Raw genomic sequence first — 23,440 nt, forward strand, 5'->3', positions numbered from 1 at the left:
TGATTCTTATTTACGATAGTTTTTATGTTTTAGAACTAAAATCAATCAATCAACTATCTACAATAATCTACATCTATCTAAGAAATAGGTATATATGACCTTTTTCGGATCTCGGTCTGACTGTAAAAAAATAACCAAAATTCGGATTAGCGGTTTAGGCGTAAAAATATACAGAGAGACGGATAGACAAAGTTAGTTTCCCATTCTACTAATAAAAGTAGGTATTCATTTGAGGATATTCAAACATTGAAGTGAGGATACAGTCACAAAAAAATCTAAATTTGCATATCTACTATCGAAATACGCATATTATTGACGAGTTCAAGTATATAAAAAGAACTATATAGTCCTTCATAATATATTATTATGTTACCGATTAATATCTTTGATAATACCAGTAGCAAAGCCACAAAAAATAAAAATAAAATTGACTAAAGAAACCATTCCCCATAAAAGATTTTCTCCACTACCCAACACAACCATAATTACCCTTTCGAAACCCATTCCATTTGAAGCCATTGTCTGCATTCCCTTATATAACATCTTGAGTATTACGGAAACCGCATCTCCGCATTTAAGAGCGGCTTAGGTCCAACTCGCCGAGGCCCTTAAATTGATATTATCACGACTGTTCTAGACGCAAGGCGGTTCCATTAAATTAATTAACGGAGATGTATGTTTGTGTGTTTTGTATCGTGATAGTGTGTGTTATGGTTTTGAAATACTTTAATTAAGAAATGGATGGAAGCAGAAATGTGAGCACAATTTTTGTAAGATTTCTGTCGTGAAGAAAGTTGTAGAAAATAGTATGTCGTATGTCTGCAATAATATTAATTTGTAAATGTATTTTAGGCACTATATTTTGCAGAGAAATTATAAGGAACTATATGAAAGAAAGTTAAAAAGTAATGTATAAATAAAAAGAGCAAATAAAATGTAAGTACACGCCGCCTTTGAAGACTAATCCGACTCAACTTAAAACCAAATTAAATAACATTTTGGTGAGGTCATAGATTATACCCCTGGTCAGGACTAAAAAAACAAGCACGAAGTTTTATTAGAACCATAAATACATGTTGTCAGAATATTAATTCATAGCTCCCTCAGGTAGTAAGTCGACGCTGGATAGAGGCCAGTTGCATTTAGCCCATTTTCCACGCCACAGTCAGACTGGCAGAAACTAAATAATTACAGAAATACTCCCCAGAGACGGTAGAATTTAGACGTATCATTTAATCAAACATCGCATCCTATTTCAGAATACACCTATCGATTTAAGCCGTGCATTATTAATTTGCTTCCATCAGTAGATAATGGTCCAATAGCCGCAGGTCCCATGTGGTCACTACCTTCTGAAGGGAGAAGGGAAGAAAGGGTTCTAATGATATTGTGGTGGTAGCCGCTGTGACAACTTAAGCTTGGGTCAGGGTTTTGACCCCTGTTGTGTAGTAGATAGTTTATATGGGTTACTGTTTCGGGTTCGAATTTATAGGATGCAAGCTTATGTCTACCATTTTGTCCTTACGGTATGCTTTGAAGGTTTGAAGCATGTTTTAAGTTTCAAAAGTTTTACAACATTTTGACCAAAAATCTATAAATTGTTTACTATGAATAAACATTCACATTCATACTAAACTATGTATAGATATTCGGTCAAAATGATGTAAAACTTTAAATTGTTTAGTATAAAAAGTCTGTAAAAACAATTCATAGATGTTTGATATTTACAATTGTTATAAACATAACAATTGTTTTATACGAAAATTAATTAATAAAGCAAAGTTGTTTGTAGGAATCGTGGCGCTTCTTAGCCGCGTGCTGCCATTGGAAATAGCATAATTTTATGGGTGCATGTAATTGTACTAAACAAAATACATTTTTTTTCTTGGTGAACATTAGTAAATAGTATCACGTAAATGACAGTATCGATAATCTAAATCAAAACACTTAAGTTTATAACCTCCCAAAATAAAACGATAATAACACCACCTAAATAACGATTATACACGAATTCTTTAATTAAAACTTTTGCCAAAGTTCCACCATCAGGGTGCAATATTAGGCCATCATCTGCCTACCCTATTGTAATAAATCTCGCCCACCTTCGCATTTAAGCTCGCTTGCCAAGCTAAGTAGCCAAATCGACGGGCCCTTTTTCTTATACATCAATAAGGAAACAAGTGTACCTTCAAGAACTACCTACTTTATTGTGTTACTTGTTCTCCCTGAAGGATGTACACCTGCTATTTCACTATTTATATTGAGTTAACGGTACGTGTGACGCGTCTAAAAAATAGTTGTTTCGATATACGCTAAAGGCTCTATTAATTTTGGTTCTACCTAGTTAAGAATTGACATTGAGTGATCTAAAAATTGTAGCTAGAAGTTACTAAAATTATAAACTATTCTCGGTAATGCATGTCAATTACACATTAATTTGTAGACTACTACTACATTTATAATTGTTTTTGAAAATGATTTTATTAAAAAACAATCATAAATTATAATTCAGAATTGCTTCTAAGATTTTAAAAGTATATTTTAGTGTTACTGCGAACAAGCTGTTGCAAAATATAGTATCACAGTCAACTAGTTATTTTCCTGACCTATTCCTTACGAGTTCATTGAACGCATCGACAAGACTGTCAGTTTCAGAAAATGTTCAACGCTTTTCCACTATAATAATATTACCTCATCTTAAACTCGGGACATTAATATCCTTTAGGCTTTTAATATATTCACTTCCCTAAATAAATTAACAACGTAAATAAGAGTTTCCAAACAGTCATAAAGCCCGAAGGGTCTGAACCAAACTTTTGGGTATTTAGACAATTTTTCCAAGTTTGAACGTGTAATTTAAGGTTAGATGAAACGTTAAATTTAATAATTTTGTTCTGAACTCAAAATGAAAAAGATTTTTGGTTACGAAGTGAGTAAATGAAGACCGAGAAGACCGCGAAAGTACAGTTTCAGAAGAATGAGGAAGTTATTTACGTAAATACGGTCGAATCTTGAGAAATGAAGGAACTAGGTGAACTCATAATGACCTGTTGTTTAACTTTCGGTTCTGGTATTAATTACTTTTTTTAAGATATTTATTTCATTAATGTTTCGGCGATGTCTTACAAAAAAGTCAGTCGCGTACCTAGTCATCTTAACCGGCGCTCCTGTATGACAAAATGTATGTATGTGAATAGGGCAAGGGAAGTTTGTAAAGATCGTACTTAGTAGCTTGCTTTGGTCTCTGCCTACCTCTATGAGAAATAAATTATGTTAAATGTATAATTAATTCAAACACGTCTATAAAAAATCTCACAGTAAGAAATACTGACCCGACCAGGAACTTTCAAACATTGCTACATTTGTGTGAATCACACTTACTTGGACAATATACCTATGTAAAACGCTTATAACACGAATTAATTTCGTTCTAAAGAACTTAGAATACACACTTAATCCACAACTTGAAACACAACAAGGACTGACGAGAGAGTTTTAGCGTTCGTAAACCTATGTCTAATGCATCGGACTAGCAAATAGCACTCTCGACATGAACTCAACACAAGTCGTTGATAAGCCGAAAGCTTTAACAGAAATATCAGCGGAACAATTTCCAAACACAGCCGGCTTTCAACTAGTGGATTGATCAGCGCCCCTAGCGTATTTCAGAAGAAATAATTTTAAATATCGCTTCAATTTGAATGCCGCTTGATTCTTCGGCATTTTAATTCAATATATTTTTTCACAGTTGTACTATCCCAACCAGCACTTGGCCAGCGTGGTGGACTTAAGGCCTTACCCCACCCTCATTCCAGGAAGAGACCCTTGTCCAGCAGTGGGACATTCGTAGGTTAAATTTATTATTACTATTATTGTACTATTCCAACTGTAGAAAACAGCGTAGCAGCAACTTGTAGTTAACTATACGATAGAATACCAGAAGTTTTTTTTACAAAAAGAGTACCTAGACTAACAGACATACAAAGGTATGTGGTAGTACATCGAGGTTGTAAGCCTAAATAGCGCCACTGTGATGACCTGGATTCCTTTAATAAAGACTGACCGTTGCCGCATCGGCTTCGAATAGAAATGCGTGAAAAATTGCAGGGATACACTGCAAAAGCCAGTTGCAGCTCAATGTAGGCTACAATAGACACAGTTTTTGAGTTTTGGATAAAAAAATATTTTTTTCGTCTATATTTTCTGAGTAATCTGTGCTATTATTACAAATGCGAGAAACATTCAGGCAGTGAAAGACCAAAATTGACGTATGGTATTGTTTTTTTCATACATGAACGTTTATTTCTTTTTTGATTTTTGCAAGAGACGCCACACCCCTTTAACCAATGTACTCATTGATTTGTTGTTAAGTAAATTTTAAACAGCTTGATGATTTTTTTCTCAAAACCAGAGTAAAATACTTTGAAAATATAATCTTTCTATAACTCCAGATATGTGTCATGTTTAGTTACGCATATTTCCCGTTATTTAACATTTTGCTATAGACATACACTTAGATCCCACTCGTTACCAGCTCAATAGTTTTTAACAACTTTATCCACCAACACCTTCAAACCGTCTAAGAGAAGCATTACATCAATTCCTTTCAGCCCGAAGTCATGAATCCAGGTATATCTCCCAAACTTTTTCACTTAGAACTTCACTTACCGATACTGACTTAAAGAGTTGTTTTAATTAAAAATCCTGTTTAATCTATATCCAGTGTAGAAGGTGGACTTAACGTGGCGGAATAAAGTTGAAATATAAAAGAACCTAAGGGAATATTATGTCGGGATTATGAGAGCTTTGTTTGTTTATCTTAGACTTATGCAAGTGTGTTTAGTTAATATTATTTATTTGTCATTGTATAATGAAGAGGATAATGCTGCTTGCTATCCTTTTCTATTGCATCATGTGCGGTGTCTATATTTTATGGAATAAATATTTAACTTGAAGCAGAGTTGTTGAAAGGTAAAATAGCACTTGGTAAACGGTCGACTATTTAATACTTAAAGCAATATATTATATGGACGTCTTTTTGAAGTTATGCCTGTAACAAACAATTAAGAAGAAGGAAAACCGTCGTGAAAAAACATTAAGAACTGGCAAGGGAACCTAAACAGGTTTGGTATTTGTGGTAGATATTCGATCGAACCCCTCTCTCCGTTTGGGAAAGAGGTGGAAAAAATATCAGTTTAATCCATAATAATTATTTTTTGGATAATACTTATGAAATCCTTTACAATAACAAACATTAACGTTCGTGAGTAAATCATTCTATAAAATATCAAACCAAATATCAAATATAATAAATTAAGATCCTAAGACATTATTGACGACCCTTTCTCTAGGAATCGGAACAAAAACGGAACGGACCTGGCGTTTATAAATTACCTCTGCGATGCGGGTGTTATATGAAAAATAGACCGTACTCGTTTTAATTTAATGCATTGACTGCAAGTGAATGGACTGGTTATATAGGTGCAGTTATTTAGATTTGTTTTTTTTGCATTTATTTCTCCGGAACCTCTAGCAATTTTTTAAGGTGTTCGGGTCATTGACCTGTAGCGCGATTCTCTACAGTCGATATATTCAGATTTTGACGTTTAAAATGTTCTGCAGAAATAGTTTTTACAGCTTCCGCTATAAGCACTGATCAGATATTTAATACAAAATTTCCCGATAGGAAATCGCCCATCTGTTAACAAAATAAAAGCTTTGATTAGAAAACAAGTCAATATAAAAAAAAAAAATTCACATGTTGTAATCAACATTCTAAAACAAACTGCGTGTCAATTTGACGCTTCCTATTTTAATAAAACAAAATCAAGATAGTGTCAACAGCAAAACCAAAAATTTTCCAAATGAAATATTAATAGAATAAATAAACTAACAACGTGAGTTAGCCGAACAATTGATTCAGTAATTGAATTGGAACAACGAATGCAAACTTCGCACTAGATTGGCTTGTTAGTTAAAAAATACGATAAAATATTAATATTTTTTAATATTGATATTGTTTACTTTATTTCTCTAAAACTGTATAGTGTTTCGTTACTGATAATTTGTCAAAAATACCGTTGAAGTTCAATAAAAACGAAGAAACAATCAATTGTTTTCAAGTAAGTCTGACCATGTATGATCGCTTTATGCAACTTCCAAGATCAAAATCAAATGATTTATTAATTCATGACAAATATTGACGCTAATTATATTAGTGAAAGGTTTGGACATTGTAATTCCCACTGCATTACAATGTTTAAATCTACCACTAGTAAGGAAAGGGGGGAGAGTCTTATAAGAAGAACTAGCATGAAGATCAAGCCACTCTTTTCAATCGCCAAATGATTTGCAATGTCGTTATTATAATAATTGATCAAGCGTAGAGCATTCTGTGTTTTACCTAATATTCGCCGACTATTACGACTTGTATATGTCCAGTAATTAACATAAAAAAAATAAAAGTCAGTAAATATGAACAGAAAAAAATGTCAGTAATACCAGTCCATTCGCCAAAAAAGGATTTCATCCTGCAAACCAATCAGTGTTGCAACGCTGATTTAATTTTGTACGGAGCTTGAACGGCCGCCGACATTACGCAAATTACCCTTTACTGGGTATATGTGATTATTCTGAACCACCGATCACTGAGCAGATTTCAACCACGGCTGTACTGAAACGGTTTGATTTTAGTAAACTGTCGTATAAAAATTTCCACTTCCACAAGTTTGTAAATTAAGTCGTGAAAAATTTTGTTCACTTAAAAATTATGTGCAAAAACATTCATTTTCAGGTACGAAAATTAAAGTATAATATACCAATTGCAATACGACGCTTTAATAACATTCAATTTCTAATTTTTTGTGCATATTTTAATCGATTTGAAGAAATTATTTATCTTTCTAAAAATGGCTAAGAATCAAAACACTAACTTCCTTTTACACCAACACGCAAAATTCTTGTTTCAAAAGAACATCTAACCCAAAACCACCGCATAAAGCTAGTCAAAATAATTAACAGCTCACATTACTGGGGTCACAAACGCCCGGACCTAACCCTGCAAATGCCGAAGCGTAATACAATTTTTCCAAGAATGCATCTTACCCCATTTTTGGGTGTCATTACTACGGTCTAAGCGACCCAAATCTCTTCACCTTGACCTTTGTTATCTGGTTTCATAAATCTGAGGACACACTTCCCTTATTGCTGAGATAAAAATATTTTCAATGGTATATAAAAAATAATTCGTATGTCCAAGAGAAACGTAAGCTCGGAATTCGAGAGTAAAATAATCTAAGTAAACTTAAAAAAATGTTGAAAAGGTAGTTTTATTTGCTTGTTTGTTATTTTGAAAAGAATAAGTAATAAATTAGTAAAGTGATTACGTGTAAATAGTCAATTGTAAACATCATTGGTTTTATGAGATGACGTCTTTAAAACATCAAAACAAAACATAGAATAAAAAGCATCAATCGCAAGACTTACGTTTGATCAAATCAAATCATTCTTCACCATTCATCAAGCCGACTCAAAGGCTTTACAGCTTATAGCGACAAGGTTCTAAAATCAATTAGCTTTACAAAGTAAAACCCCCAATTCACCCCAAACGATGTATCAACAGAATAATAAACATTTAATGTATTCGCTCACAATCTCTGTACTAAAGCGTCTCTCATTAAAATTACAATCTATATCACACCTGATTTTATATTACATCTATCTTGTTGCTCGTAAAGTTTAATGACACCCATAATACAAAGTTGAGGTCACATCTTTCCACCCCAATCTTACACCCCACCGTTTAAGATTAACATAAAGGTGAAATAACGATGAATTAGTACTGGGCCTAATTAAGAATGATGGTATTTATGGGTTAATAAAGAATTATAGCTTGATTAATTTAAATTGGTTTAATTTTAGGACAAGTGAAACAGCAATTTTTGATACTTTTTTTTACAGAGACACTAAACATTGGATATTTATTATTGAAATAAGTTAGTTGTTTATAAACCGTGTAAAAATCTTTCTTAAAAGAGAATCAGCATACTAAACTTACTACCGTATTTTTTAATATCTAAAACTAAAATCAACCTCCCTTAAAAAGTCTCAACTAGGTCCAAATGTCTGTTCAGTCGTAAAAAACTCTTTTATATTTTTAACTCTAAGAATTAGGCTTTAATTTCGCGCCATTTGCCATCGCCCATCTTAAGGCATTTGTCACTTGCCGCAATGAAGAATTGAAAAGATTTCACTTGTTTTTCCCTTCGTCAGCCTTCCGTTTTTGTTCCAATGGACAAATTAGCTCTTTTGTTTTTAGCCCGTTCGGAATTTTCAAAAGAGTTCGGCGTCAAATTGTTTTTGTGGTCGCAGCGATAGGGTTAAGTTGAAAACGTATTGCTTTTCTGAATGGTTGTGTGGAATTGTTTAATTTTGAATTATTTGATCGAAAAATTTGGTTCCATTTGGAATCAAACGTAAAAACAGCTGAAGAATAGCGACTGTATCTATGGTTTATCCTCAGCTTCACTTTTTCTCAATAAGTGCAGGAAAACTTATTTGATGTAATTCTGACAGTTTTTTTATACATTTGCTGCCACATTATGTATCGGTTCTGTACTTATTGAAATCATTTTTTTCATATTTCTGGTAACAATGTGGGAACCAATTTCGCCATAAAGTCCAAAAAACTACCATTAATCGAGAATATTAAATTATGCTCCGAAATTTTCAGATCTTGCACTTTTGCAACTACCGTCCCGAAACAATCAATCTCATACACTCTTTAATAAAATTACAAATGACATCACAGACAATGTAAACACTTGACATGAGTGCAAATTAAATTTGAAGCACACCATAAACAAACACAAGTATTGAAGTGTCAAACTGTTTTTGTTTTAACTTCCATATCAGTGTACAGTTAATTACATTACGTAATTAATTAATGGATTCGCTAATATTGGTGACAGACTGATCAATTTATAATAATTCTCATGTGTGCAAGCTTCAATAAATACGGTCGTTGAAGTAATGTCATTTTCAAATTTTGGAAATTCGATTTTTGTTTATTTACGATTTGAGTAGTTGCATTTATATGGGAGTAGATACGAGTGGCTTGTTTTAAAAAAAAATGCAGCACTGTCCTTCATTAAAATATAGTTTACAAGATTCCGTCCAAAAGTTTGTCCGTCTGAAAAGGTTTCCCGTGGTACAAAAGTGTTTTGAGTGTTAATCCAGGTTATAAACTACATGTGTTTCAAATTTCATTACAAATCGTTTAGTAGTTTTTTCATGAAAGAGTAACAAGCATACATCCACCCTCACAAACTTTCGCATTGATAACATAAGTAAGATCAGTCGGCCAATGAATTGAGTTCCATAGTGTAGAAGAGGAACTGTACTCCAAGCGGATATACTTTCTATTTTATATTATTTGTATAGAATAAAACCGTTACATCCAAGAGCCGACAATTCAAAATTAGATCAACTTCTGTCCACAAAACAAATTATAAGAAAAAAAACTCGAAATATTTATCAAAATCTACTTTCAAACTTTTTCATCCAATAAAGAATGCTCTTATCGCAAAGAGTGACATGACCAAATTAATATTATTTGCTTCAACACGACGTGACATCAGAGATTTATCGTTTTTAATTTTCATTTTTTTATCAGTGAAAAGTTTTTTAGCCAAGATAAAGGTGACAGATTTAAATTTATGGCGCAAATTAGTTTTTTACGGTGAGTGTACATGTTTTTTATGGTGGCGAGCAAGATTGGGGTATATTGGGGTAGACTAATTTGACGCTGTGGGGGGTTGAAATGGGGTTACTTACTACTTACTGTTTGTAAGAAATGAAATTTTATTATGATACAAAATTATAACAAGATTATGTTTTAATACAGCATCACTTTTATATATTTTTTGGCATCTCATTAAGTTCCTTTAATTTGTGCAACGTCTATGATCAATGGATCCAACTCATAAAAATGTATTTGCTACCAGCTTACCAATGGCAAAAGCTGGACCTATGAAAATAGATTAAAATTTTCATGGCTCAGAGTTACTATTGAATATTGTGTAGAAAATCGTATCTGAACCCTAGTATAATATAAAAGCAGAGTAAACTTAACAGATCAAAATATCAGAAATAAATATAATATTTAATAACAACGACTATTATCTAACGATATCTTAAATACGATTCCTTTAAATATAATATCATATGTTGTTACTGGTTATCTAAATGAAAACAAAAGACTTTATACCAAGAACGACAGTTTAAACCTAACAGGAAGTTATCTAGAAGTAGGTAGGGATAAAGCTTAAAAGTAACACTTTGTAACATGCTATAAATAACGAAGCAACCTACTTCCCGAAGGTAATAGGGTTAAATGTAGTGATGGGTAGGGTTAGCTTGACAATCACTTAGTTACAATGTTAGGTGTACTGGGTAGGAACTAAACGGAAGTTCTAACAAAGCTTTTAATTTGGTATAGTGATATGAAATATTTCAGGAAAACTGTTTTTCATTCGTTACACATAATTATTTACTTACTTTACCCTTTATCCTTTACTCGTTCGCAGCGTAAGTCGATTATATCGAGTTATAAAAGTGAGACTAGAGAGTACACTTACAAACATTAAAATTTGACGACTACTAACAATTTCCAGCCTAGTTAACTATCTTCAGTATTTGTTGCGCAATTACAAATCAAATCAATCAATTACAATTTTTTTAGTTTTTATTTAAATTGAACGATTGTCTAAATTGCTTCTTCGATATAAAACTTCTCAATGCATAACTTAGATTCAAATCACGTAATGGGAACACTCGTTACTACATTATAATATAAATTTGCTACTACACTTCTTTTAGAAAAAGTTAATCAACAAAGATAAACTCCATATTTTCCTTTTACGCGGCATATTAAATTAAACTACATTTCTATTTAAAATTCATCGTGAGTAGAGCCAAAAGAACTTACATTAAAAATATAAAGTAACGTTATAATTCATATTTGTGTTCAGAATTAAATAAGGTGTTTGTGCACTTGGCAGCAATATTTGCTTACATAATGTTTTCTAGTACTATGCAAGTAATAGTACAGCTTTAAACGTATATAAAGATACAAGGCTACTATGCAAATAGCCGACCCCTTCCAATCCTGTTCAATGTACTAACAAAATTTATAGAAATACCTAATTATGACTTACGTGCAGCAGATACTGCGTGTTTGATTGCATTTAAAACGGTTCATAAAGGGGTTTAAATTCTCCAACCAGATTTTCACTAATGTGATGGACTCTAGCTTAACTGCTCTCTCACTACGAGAGAAAATCCATGTTCAGTAGCAGGAAACTTAATGGTGAAATTTTATTGCTATGCTTTCAATTACTATGTAAAGCTCTTAGAACACTCACAACTTAACTTATATTTTGCTTTCACATTTTCATTAAAATACGACATTAAAACCACTATCACTTACAAAAACATTAACTAGAAAATTCATACCCTACATTCAACCCTAAATTCAGTGAAACAAGTTTGAAATTCTCCCCCACTTTCAACACCTGATACTATAAATTCATTTTATTTCCACCCATATCCTCGAACGGACGTTCTGGAGTGCTAAAAGGTATTTGAAAACAAAAATGGGTTAGTACTTTAAAAAGTAGTGGTAATATCGTTGTATTTATTTCTTTTGGATTTTGTAGTTCATTTTATGACGATGTTTTTAAGATAAGTCCAGCATTACTTTTATCTGTAAGCATATACATAATAAATATATTATTTTGTCACACTTTCATTTCCAGATTTATAAGTAGTACACTCTATTCTATTAACATTATTAATCCGTCAGTTTGTGAGTATTACTGACATTCCTTCGCAAATTTACGGAACGGATTCTCTTATAATTATTTATACAAATCAGACAGTGCTGTAGAAGTATGTTAAAATTTTATACCTATAACAATCTTTTTAATTTCTTAGATGCCATCCTTTTCAAAATCTACATACGCATTTTCAAAAACCTATACGACTATCATGTACGAAACTATAAAGTACAAGTAAGGCAAGGGTATTTGCAATCGATATAGGCCTTGGAGTAGCAACGTTGCAGTTTTGTGTTTTACGAGGGTGACCACTCGCGTCACTATATTTTGATGACCTTTGACATACTGTTGAAAGATCAGCAGATTTATAAGCTAGTTTTGGTAACGTATTATATACCAACTATGCATCATTCAGCAAAAAAACGGCTGCGAACATGCACCCATATCCACAATGCGATTCTAAAAATGTTTTAAGAAAGTTTGCGTATCTGTATGTTACGCTATCACACTAGTATCTTCGGTATGAAGATGATTGAATTGAATAGCCTTTTTTTTAATTTGGGTGTACTAATTATCAGTTTATTTGTAAAAATCTTCTCACCAAAAGATTCAAGAAGACCTAAGAAGAAACTGTAGTTCTAGAAGGAAAGTTTATTACAATGTCGGTCTGTGTCTTTGTTTAAGCTAATTACAATATTACTAGATCAAGTTTGATAGCTCATTAAGCTAGCTTTAACATAGAGGAATCCTATGTAATTATAGGCCTTGAACCAAGTAACCGCTGCGGTAATTTGATATCATTGTAAGATGATACTTTGATAACCTCTGATAGTATAGCAATGTATGCATATCAAAGCTATTCATTGCGTTACATTCCTTACACGTTCATTGACCCTTTTGATGTGAAAAAGGACTGTCGGTTGAGAGAATTCGGTTTTATTTCAGAGTTAATCAAAGTACTGTTTTTTAGTGCTTTGTATTTTTCTTAATAACGGCCTAGATTTTTTTTTAATATTTTGCCTTGTTAATGTGCTTGATAATAGCGCGAACTAAAATGTTCGGTATATGGCAATAAGAGTCTATGAGATGGTAAAAACAGTATACAACAAATTAAGAGCCGTTCTGGACCTCTGTTTAGATTTTTGGGTGTAATAGAGTGTTATATATCATATTAAAAGCAGCTTGTGACCACGGCCATTGTAACTTGCGCGAAAATGCCGAGCATTCCGAGGTAAAATGCTCATTCGCGTTTAGTTCCTGCATATTATTATATGATTTACATACATTTAGCAATTATGTAGTAAGAAAAAATAAACCGAAAATTCTTTATTTCGTTACATATAATTTCCACACACAATTCAAAATACAGAAACCAACCACGCATTGATTTTATTCCTGCCCCATACATCACGTATAAGCTTTCTAAAGGGTGTAATCGGGTATATATGGACACTAGAACGAGCATGTAATATTTTTTCATTTTATCAACTGATGCGGACGACTGATCTTTCATCGTAATTATGTTGCAATGCTTGCCTTTTTACATTTTTAAGTTTATTGTGTTGTATGAGAAAGCCATAATTTTTCTTTGTTGTAAATAAATTCTTTGTTCATGGAATTGACGTAAAAAAATTTTTTCGATATTCATTAAATAAAATCGTACTTTGTTATAGATATAATCTCTTTTTTCAGATGAATGCATAAACATTAAATACTTTATAACACAAAGCTAATGGAATGAATAAAATACAATATTACAAAGTTAAAGATAAATGAACAAACTGGTATATGTATAAAAATGAAATTTAATGTACTTGACAGGTATTAGTTACGATACATTTAATTTAACGTATATCTTAGAGTGAACGAGGCTTAGAATTGAGTCAAGTAATAGAGAAAGGTTCAATTACCTCAAAACATTTTTTTTTAATTTCGATAGTAAAAAATAATAATCTAGCGTCATTTTGTCTATTGACTTTGTCGCGAATGTTTGAATCAATGTACTTATTGACGTTATTGACACAGGATATTAAATAATCATATTAATAAGTTTGACTATAATCTGCGGCCAAAACGATTAAAATGCCATCATTATAGTTTTACAACACAATTATTTTTTTAGGTAATTAATTGTACATTAATCTAAATTGTGCCTATGAAACTGTATAAATAAATGAAGTGTCAAAATATTATATAATTTTATTAATAATAAGCCTATTTGACCAATAAATTAAATGTTCACATTAATCAAATAGTATAAGCTTCCAAATAACTTTGAAAAGTTTAATTCAAAATAGCTGCATAGTTTGAAACCAAATTTTAAATATGTCAATCAAATAATGGACTTTTAATTTTCTTTACTCTTAAATGCTCTGCAAAAAGTGTATAGACAGAAGAATTTGAAACTCGATACTGAAGGAATTTGACATTCATAAATCCAAATAGAACGGTCAAAAATCAAATAAACTTGAAACAAAATAAGTTAAGAATATTTTACTAATCATAATGTTAGAAATATTAGATTGGTTAAAAATGCAGAAATTTACGGAATAAAATTTAGCATACACATATATACCCTGGATTGACGCAAAGACTGAGCGATCAAAACACCTATAAATTTTATATTACTTTTGCAGACACAAATTCATACTCATACTTTCCTTCAAGTAATTCCAGTATTTAACCGCATAATCTCTTTTCAAAAACACCCGGTAGTGGGAATCTATATCCCCATCGTCCTCGTTAATAAAATAAAAGGGATTTTAGGGTAAAGGACCCTCCGAGATTCTTTTATAAGGGCAGATTAGCGCGCGTGAATTGTTGACTTCTTCTGTAGAAATAGCTTTCATGGGGTATTTTTTCTTGTACATTTTTCTATTGGGGGGTGGGAAATTTCCAATTTGTCTGACAAATGCAGTTTGCGATTTAATTGACTTCGTTTAGACTTTTGTAGTGTCGTGTCGGACGCACGCTCCGTAATAGAGTTTCACGTATGTGAGACACAAAAGATTTCCTTCGAAGGAAAATAATAATAATAGTTTATTTCTTTTGCTTGAAGTCATGCTTGTTAATGGAATTCCATAGAACTTGGTGTTTTATTTATTACTTCTTATTTTTTATGTTGGTAATAATGTACGATAGAACGGCACTAACATCTTGTCGGACCCAATAGTCATCCTCACCTGCTCGCACTGGTGGTTCCTATAAATAGCCAGTGGCGGCAGCTCCCGGGCTGCCGCGGTGCCCCCTGCTAGATAACGGACGAGGCTCTGGCGACCGAGCAATGGCGGTATAACCATACACCCGGTCGGGCAACCGATTGGAAGAGGCTACAACGAGCCTTGGGGTCTAAATAACTCCTGAAATGTTTGGTGTGGAAGGCAAGGGGAAACCACCACACTACTTTTCCCAAGAAAGTCGTCATGAAAGAAGTTCGAAACACGATGCAACGTTCGCCATACGATCCGCGTAGCAACCGGCGCCGTCTTGCGTCCGGGGCAGACGGTGTGAAATTGGCTACCGGCCATGCCGATGTGGGAAATCAGGCATTGCATGGAAATCAGACTACTGGAATGTCTTTAGTAAGGATGCGAAACAGCCAAAAGATAGGTACTTGGAACGTACGCGGCTTACTTCAAACGGGTAAACTTAGTATTGTAGAGAGAGAAATAGCCCGTTGCCATCTTAAGATCTGTGGCCTTAGTGAGACCCACTGGAGAGGTAATGGACACTTGCTTACTGACCAGAACGCTATATATTTTTCTGGGAACGAGGACAAGAGTATAAACGGAGTAGCCTTTGTCATACCGAAGAACATCAATAACTGTGTTATGGGCTACGAGCCCGTTAATGACCGAGTGCTGAGTATCAAACTCAATGCGAAGCCGGTCATACTGAACATTATACAGGTGTATGCGCCAACTAGTGCTGCGAACGACAATGATTTAGAAAGCTTCTACACAAAATTAGAGGCCACCATGGCAAAGATACCCAAAAGAGAGCTCCTCATTGTCATGGGCGATCTAAATGCAAAGATTGGTGCGAATGCCGATCAGCTTAGTGACTGTGCAGGAAAGTTTGGACTAGGGCAGCGCAATGAGAGGGGAGAGCGCTTGCTACAATTTGCTGCCGAACATAATCTAATAGTATGCAACAGTCTTTTCCAACACCACCCCAGGAGACTTTACACATGGACATCACCAGATGGTAAATATCGAAACCAAATCGACTTTATCATGATCGGGTCTAGGTGGAAAACGTCAATAAGGAATACGCACACTCTACCTGGAGCTGATTGTGGAACAGATCACCAACTGTTAATAGCAAAATTACAGTTGAAGCTTAAAGTAGCCAGAAAAACTATAAAAACAGCAAGATTTCAACCTACCGATAAGCCTAAGTTTGTTGCTGCACTGGAACAGAATTGGGTACGATGGACCGCAATAAATCTTGAATCGAGTACCCCTGACATACTTTGGACACAGGCAAAAGATATCCTTAAAACATCGGTCAGTGCATCAAAACCACCTGATCTGCCTCATAAACGGCAACGTTGGATGAGCGACACAACTCTAGCTCTGGTTGAGGAGAGAAGAGCATTGAAAGCGTCGGGAGCTGATGTGAGATGTCTAAATGAAAAATCTGCTCGCATACAAGAGGCATGTAGGCGTGACCGCAACACTCAGCTTCGCAGCATATGTGCTGAAGTCGAAGTTCACGCTGATAAACATGAAACGAGGGACTTATACCAAAAAATTAAAGCGCTAACTAGAGAGCTATCAAGTAAGACGTGGGCCATTGAGAACTCCCAGGGTGAGATAGTAACTGAGATAGACGCAATATCCGAAACATGGAAAGAGTACTGTCAATCCTTATTTGAAGACCATTTGTCGCGCAGTTACGGTCCTACGGAGCCTGAAGAGACAGAAAGAGAACCAAGCATCCTCAGAGATGAAGTAAGAGCCGCTATTGCACATCTCAAAAACGGAAAGGCCACGGGTGGAGACGCCATACCGATTGAAACCATCAAAGCCTCTGGAGAGTATGGTGTCGATATGTTCTTCACTCTATGCAATAAAATCTGGCAAACAGGGACTTGGCCTCGGGAGTGGACCCACACTGTGTTCGTTCCCCTACACAAAAAAGGTTCCACGAAAATATGCAGCAACTATCGACTCATTGCACTTATATCCCACGCTAGCAAAATTATGCTGCATATTTTAAATCAGAGACTGAAATCTTACCTGTCTAAGGAAATAGCTCCCGAGCAAGCTGGATTCGTGAAGGGGAAGGGCACCCGCGAGCAGATCCTGACTGTACGCCAAATTATTGAAAAAGCTAGGGAATTCAATAAACCGACCTATATTTGTTTCGTTGATTTCTCGAAGGCGTTTGATTCTGTAAAATGGCCGAAACTATGGGAAACTCTCCTAACAATGGGGACGCCAAAACACTTAGTCCACCTCCTGCGACAACTTTACGAAGGCGGATTCGCTTCTGTCAGAGCAGACGATGTTTTGTCCAGCTCATTTCATCCCAGTGCTGGCGTACGTCAGGGATGTATTATATCCCCGTTGTTGTTCAACATATATACCGAACTCGTTATGAGGATCACCCTTGAGAACTGGGCAGATGGAGTCAACATCGGAGGTATCAGAATATCCAATCTACGTTATGCCGACGACACCACCTTATTTGCGACCAGTCTTGAAAACATGCAAAACCTTTTGAGCAAGATGGAACAGGTTAGTCTCGGATTTGGTTTAAAGATCAACCGCAACAAGACGAAGATAATGATTGTCGACCGCGCCAATAACAACTGGCCAGATCTCACTAAAGTTGCAAACTGCGATGTCGTTCAATCTTATGTCTATCTGGGAGCACTAGTAACCAACAATGGTGGGTGCGTAGAGGAGATCAAGCGACGAATGGCTATGGCAAGGACAGCTATGGACAAGCTCAAGAAAATATGGAAAAGCCGAGATATCACCAAGGCCACAAAAATCCGACTTGTTCGAGCACTAGTACTCCCCATATTCCTGTACGCTGCCGAGACGTGGACTTTGAGAGAGAGTGAGAAGAAGAGGATAGACGCCCTAGAAATGTGGTGCTGGAGAAGAATGCTTGGAGTATCGTGGACAGAATTTAGAACTAACGAGTCCATCCTCCATGAACTCGGCATTAAGCAGCGTCTATCCTCCATAGTTCAAGCTAGAATCCTCACCTTTTTTGGCCATGTGTCCAGACGAGGAGATATATCTATCGAGCGCCTTGTAGTGCAAGGAAAAGTGGATGGCACAAGACCGCGAGGAAGATCGCCGATGCGCTGGACAGACCAAGTCAAGACTGCTATTAATAGTACCCTTTATGAGTGTACGAGAAAGGCAGCAGTCCGTGACGAGTGGCGACGAATAGTGAAGCGAGCTACCAACCCCGATGACTACGACTGACGACCACGACCACTCTGTCAAGAGTGTAGCGACCAAGAAGAAGAATAATGTATAAAGCTACACTTCAGTTCTGAGAGAAGTATTTTTTACTGAACAAGAGGAATGTTAATAATAGGTTTCATACATTTTTAAACAACTTTTATTTATTTTTTATAGGATGCTTTTTTTGCGGGCTTTGAAACTGTATTCGTTGTTGAAGTAGTATTCGTTCCAATAGCAGTTTAATTATAGATTTGTTTTCTGCATTTACGAAAAGGTCCCAAGTGTAATATCATTGTAATGTGAGATATGACCTTTTCGAAATAGCACATTATTTAGTTGACGTTGGTTCGCCAAGTGACAAGGACAAAGAGTAACCGATACTTAACAGTGGGTGTATTAATATTATAAAATAATTTATAGAGAACGGTCAAATGTCAGACGCGTAGGTTTGAAATCCATTATGGCCGCTTCAAGCCAAATATGTTTTAGCAATCTTTTAATAAGTCCGTTGTCATAGACCAGCGCGACTGAAAGCAGGAATTTTATTTTGCTATTCAAAATTTTTCAATCAGGATTTAAAATTATACATAATTTTGTTTTTGTATGAAATAATTTATAGACATTTGATGTCATATGTTTCATTTAAATGTGTAATTTTCCCTTGTCTTCATTGTATAAATAATATTTTAAAGTTATTATACGTTTTTGTTTTCGTTCCGTTAATAACATAACTATTGAGTTACAGTTGCTTTAATTTTATTGACAACATTGTCGTCAAGACTTTTTTTAACCAATAAATTTAAACATATTTTTATTTATTCTGAACAAAACTTTAAATAAATCAATAATCTATTCATGTGTTTTCGTACTTATGTTTATATTTTACACAAAGTAGAAGATATTTTAAATATAAATCTCAAATGCCATAAAACATAAAAAAGTTTATGTAAACGGTCTCTAATACCCTCAGGAGATATCGGTCAGAACATTTATTCGATAATATTATAATTTTCAATCGTATATCTATTCTTGCTTCTCCTTTGATGTCAATTCGACTGTTGTATATCCTCAGGCGGTTTCACAAAGAACTTGCTTTCTTAAAGAAAAATGTTGCATGTTACTAATTAGCGTTAAATAAATAAAATAATAATTGTTTTATTTGTTTGTCTTTAATGGCGTTTCTCAGAATGAAGTATATAACATCTTTTTATGATAGTAGGTAGAAACCGAAGACCGTTATTTATTAAGATCTTTCTGTTTAATCTACCCACTCTATTTAGTATTGTAGTTTTTTTGTGTTTCTTGGAATTATTCAAAGACAACTTATCCACATCGTTTCAGCTGTTTTGGCGTGAAGTAAGGACAAATAAACAAAAAAAGATTATTATCGAACAATTTAAATCCATTGTGTTAGTAATCATAATATCGCAATATAATAACGAAAATGTATTTGGCCTCTATATCCAGATTATTTTTTTAAAATAGTAAATATAGCAATATAAATGCTGCTATCTGGATTTTTCTCCATATGACTGTAATACATTGTCCAAATTCTTTGACGATATTAATTTTTATATTCGTTATCGGTGTGATTGGTTCGAAGCTTAACCGTGAGAAATCTTTGTGTGATGAGCACGAGTATGTGTCCTGACCTGGATGATATTTTTTTTTTTTCAAGGGTCTCCTCCCAAACGCGGGGGAGGGGTTAGGCCTTTGAGTCCACCACGCTGGCCAAGTGCGGGTTGGGGACTTTCCATACCCTCAATAAATGTATTAAACAAAATTTTTAGGCATGCAAGGTTTCCTCACGATGTTTTCCTTCACCGTTAGAGCAAGTGATAATTATTTCTAATACACACATAACTTCGAAAAGTCATTGGTGTGTTGCCTCGGATTCGAACCTGCGACCACTTGCGTGGGAGATGCCAACTTAAACCACTCGGCTATCACTGCTATTGATGATGATAATACAAATTTATTAAGAATAAATGGTATAAAGAATATACATATTTAGCACGAAGTATACAAATATGTCTATCAATTATTTGGTTACCATAGTACAAGTTGTGCTTAGTTTGAAATCAAAATAGCCGTGTGAGTGGTTCAATAATATATTTTTTTTATTATTTGCTTAATTATGAAAATGTTAAAACACGGAATAAATTAAAATTGACGGTACAAAACAGTAATTATTATGTACATCCAATTTTGTACTGATATTAATGGCTTTCATTCTAATTAATTGTTTTGTTTACAGAAATCATGAAATCGATTTAAACGCTATTAACATGTTGCATTTAAAATTATATGACTTCAATAGTAATTATCTATTGTAAAATATTTTATAGTAATCCATATTTCACATACAAGATAGGTATTCAATTATTATAATTATCAAAAACAATTTACGACGATCTATTGTGTCTACAATAATTTTATAAAAGAAAACTGTGGTCCTGTTGAAAAGGGTATTTTTGAAATTTATTCCATGTACCAAAATGTCGCTTTCATGAAAGATGATTAAAATAATATTCCTAATATTGGCTTCATAATATTTCTACTTATGACATGATAAATGGAGTTAACACATCTAATTTAGTACGAAAATAATATCTTAAGGGTATTTTTGAAATCTATTCGAGGTACCAAAATGTCCGTATATTTATTTTTTCACTATTAAATTCGCATTGTAATAAATGTTAAATATTTACGTGACGTTTTATAAAAATAAAATAATGTTTTCTTCCATGCTTGTGTTAATAAAAAAAGACACATAATAGTATTATCATTATCGCACGTAAATTTTACCAAACCAGGATTAACGTGTTATCAGTAAACGGATATTAACATAAAATATGAAAACTCAACAAAGGATTTTTATATTTTAACAGAACGCAAAAGAATCAAACATATTTTTCATAGAATTCATCTGAATCAACATTGTTTTTATCAATTCACTAGAATAATATAAAAAATGTTTTTATTTTAAAGCGTTCGAATTCCCATCATTAAATAAATACCAAATCAAAATTTACCACAGTTCTATTCGCGAACAAAAACATTAATATGATATCAGAAAAACATGTAATCGAATAACTTGAAATAGTAATAATAAAATTCTACGAATATTTTATTGTTTGAAAGTTATTTTTTCATTAAAATTTGGTTTGCACTGGATTGCGAAACCATTTCAAAGTTAATTATCATCTGTACCGAATATAAATCCACAGAAATGCTTATAATTTGTTCACTGAAAAATAAAATTCATTGACATTATTTAAAACAGAATTTTAATAAGAACTACCGTCAAATAATTTACTTAACTTTTCATTAATCATTATGACACATCATAGTAATAATTACACCAAAGATCCACGATTTTATAATAATTAGAAGTGGAGAATTATGGTTACTATCATTAAAACTTATCAACACATTAATTTAAACTTCGAAACAATCTGAGGCATAGTTTTCCAAAATTTTAAAAAAAAAACTTTTATTTTGAATTATTTTTTTTATAATAGAAAAAACATTACACAAAATAACTCCTTACCTTTTAAAACTTCATCCAAATAAAACAAAAAACATCACTCTCACAAAATATTCAACCGAAAATTTAATACGCGAACTCGCGAGAGATTTGTTCCGAGACCGACGCGTCCGTACCACAGTCGATCTTTTGTAGAACTGCCGACGGTACGTGGAAAGCGAAACATGCAACATTTTGGCCCATGTATCGACAATCTTCTCTGCTCATCGCGCCATCTGGCGGCGAAAAACTTATGCATTAACAAGCCAAGAGTTAAAAAGTTTTTCATAGCTAACCGGTAATGCTATAATAAATTTTTTAATGGTTTAATCGCGAAGTTTTTGAAGAATGTTTTGGTGATTTTGTTTCTCGCTTCATTAGCTTTGTGTAATAGCTTTTATTACTGGTGTTAAATACAAAATAGTTCGCACCTGTTTATTGAATTAATTATTTTCTTCTGTACCTATTAATACTTGGCTTGAGAGGGGTCCTTTGCTGAGCTAACAAACTAGTCCGAGAAAATTACGAAGACTGTTGAAATTTTCATGTGTACATAATTATTTTGGCAATGAGTTTTCCTTCTCGGAATATTGTTCGATGTATATTTCTTATATAAATTAAAGACATCACAATTTTCAAAGCGGACAGATGCGGACGGACCAAAAATGGTAAAAAAGAATATGCCATCTTTTTTACCATTTTTGGTGTTGCTATTGAAAAATGTCGTTCTTTTTCCCTGTCCTCGGGGTAAGCTGTTACATGTCTTTTTGTTTACGACGATAAAACTATGCGAATATGGAGAGGAAACTATGCGAAAAATCCTAAAAATAGTTTTATTTGGAAATGACAAGTTTATGACTATTTTCGCGTTTGACCAGTAAAAACACTTTTTCTATTCGTGTTTCAAATATATGTATATTCTTTGTGATTTCTGCTACTACTCGACAGCCGGCTAGCTAGCGATAAATTTGTTAAAACCTGCTTAGCTCTCCTAGGCGATGTCGTAGGAAATAATTGTTTGGTACTTTTTTAATATTAAGCTCTTAATACTTGATAGTTAATACCGATTGTAGGAAAAACAAATAATCTCGATCTCACGACTAAAATTTATTGAATTGTAAAACAACCAAGTTAAGCATTTTTTGCAATTCTAAGTAATAACATTTATAGGCTTCTTTTACGAATGCTAAAGCCCAAATAGCCAGAAGTAATTTAATTTACTAATTAACTCAGCAACTAGCTACAACTTAATCCAATGCAACTTTGTCGTGTGTCTCCAATTCACCTTAATAGTACAATACATTGTACGCTTCGAATGCTTGCAATAAAATCGTATTGATACTTTTGCTTCAATGGATACTGAACTGGCGATATTGTTTTATTATACTGAAATGTAATTTACTTTATAGTATAGTAGGATATGCAGTTGCTGACGGAATCCTAGGTTCGAACGTCGGCTTAAATTGATATTTGCAATTGCATTAGGTAGATAGGTATTTGGTTGGAGAAAGTGCTCGACCGAAAAGCCTAAAATTTTATGCCTGGATTACTCTTCAAAAACATTAATGTTTATTATACAAAAAATATCTGTGATAAAAACCAAAATTTCAAAGTTCATACATTTGATATAGAACAACGAAAAT

The 23,440-nt window shown here is 33.6% G+C and overlaps 1 protein-coding gene across 2 annotated transcripts in view; it reads right to left on the bottom strand.

Annotated features, from left to right (window-relative positions):
- Positions 1-21,938, bottom strand: part of LOC142977076 (connectin-like) — a 299,886-nt gene extending 277,948 nt beyond the window's left edge. For both annotated transcript variants that reach the window (XR_012959687.1, XM_076120774.1), the window contains exon 1: positions 21,822-21,938. The gene's annotated coding sequence lies outside the window, so the exon portion shown is untranslated. The remainder of the gene's footprint in view (positions 1-21,821) is intronic.
- Positions 21,939-23,440: the final 1,502 nt, after the last annotated feature.

The sequence above is a fragment of the Anticarsia gemmatalis genome, chromosome 12, assembly GCF_050436995.1.
Source record: "Anticarsia gemmatalis isolate Benzon Research Colony breed Stoneville strain chromosome 12, ilAntGemm2 primary, whole genome shotgun sequence".
Lineage (NCBI taxonomy): Eukaryota > Metazoa > Arthropoda > Insecta > Lepidoptera > Erebidae > Anticarsia > Anticarsia gemmatalis.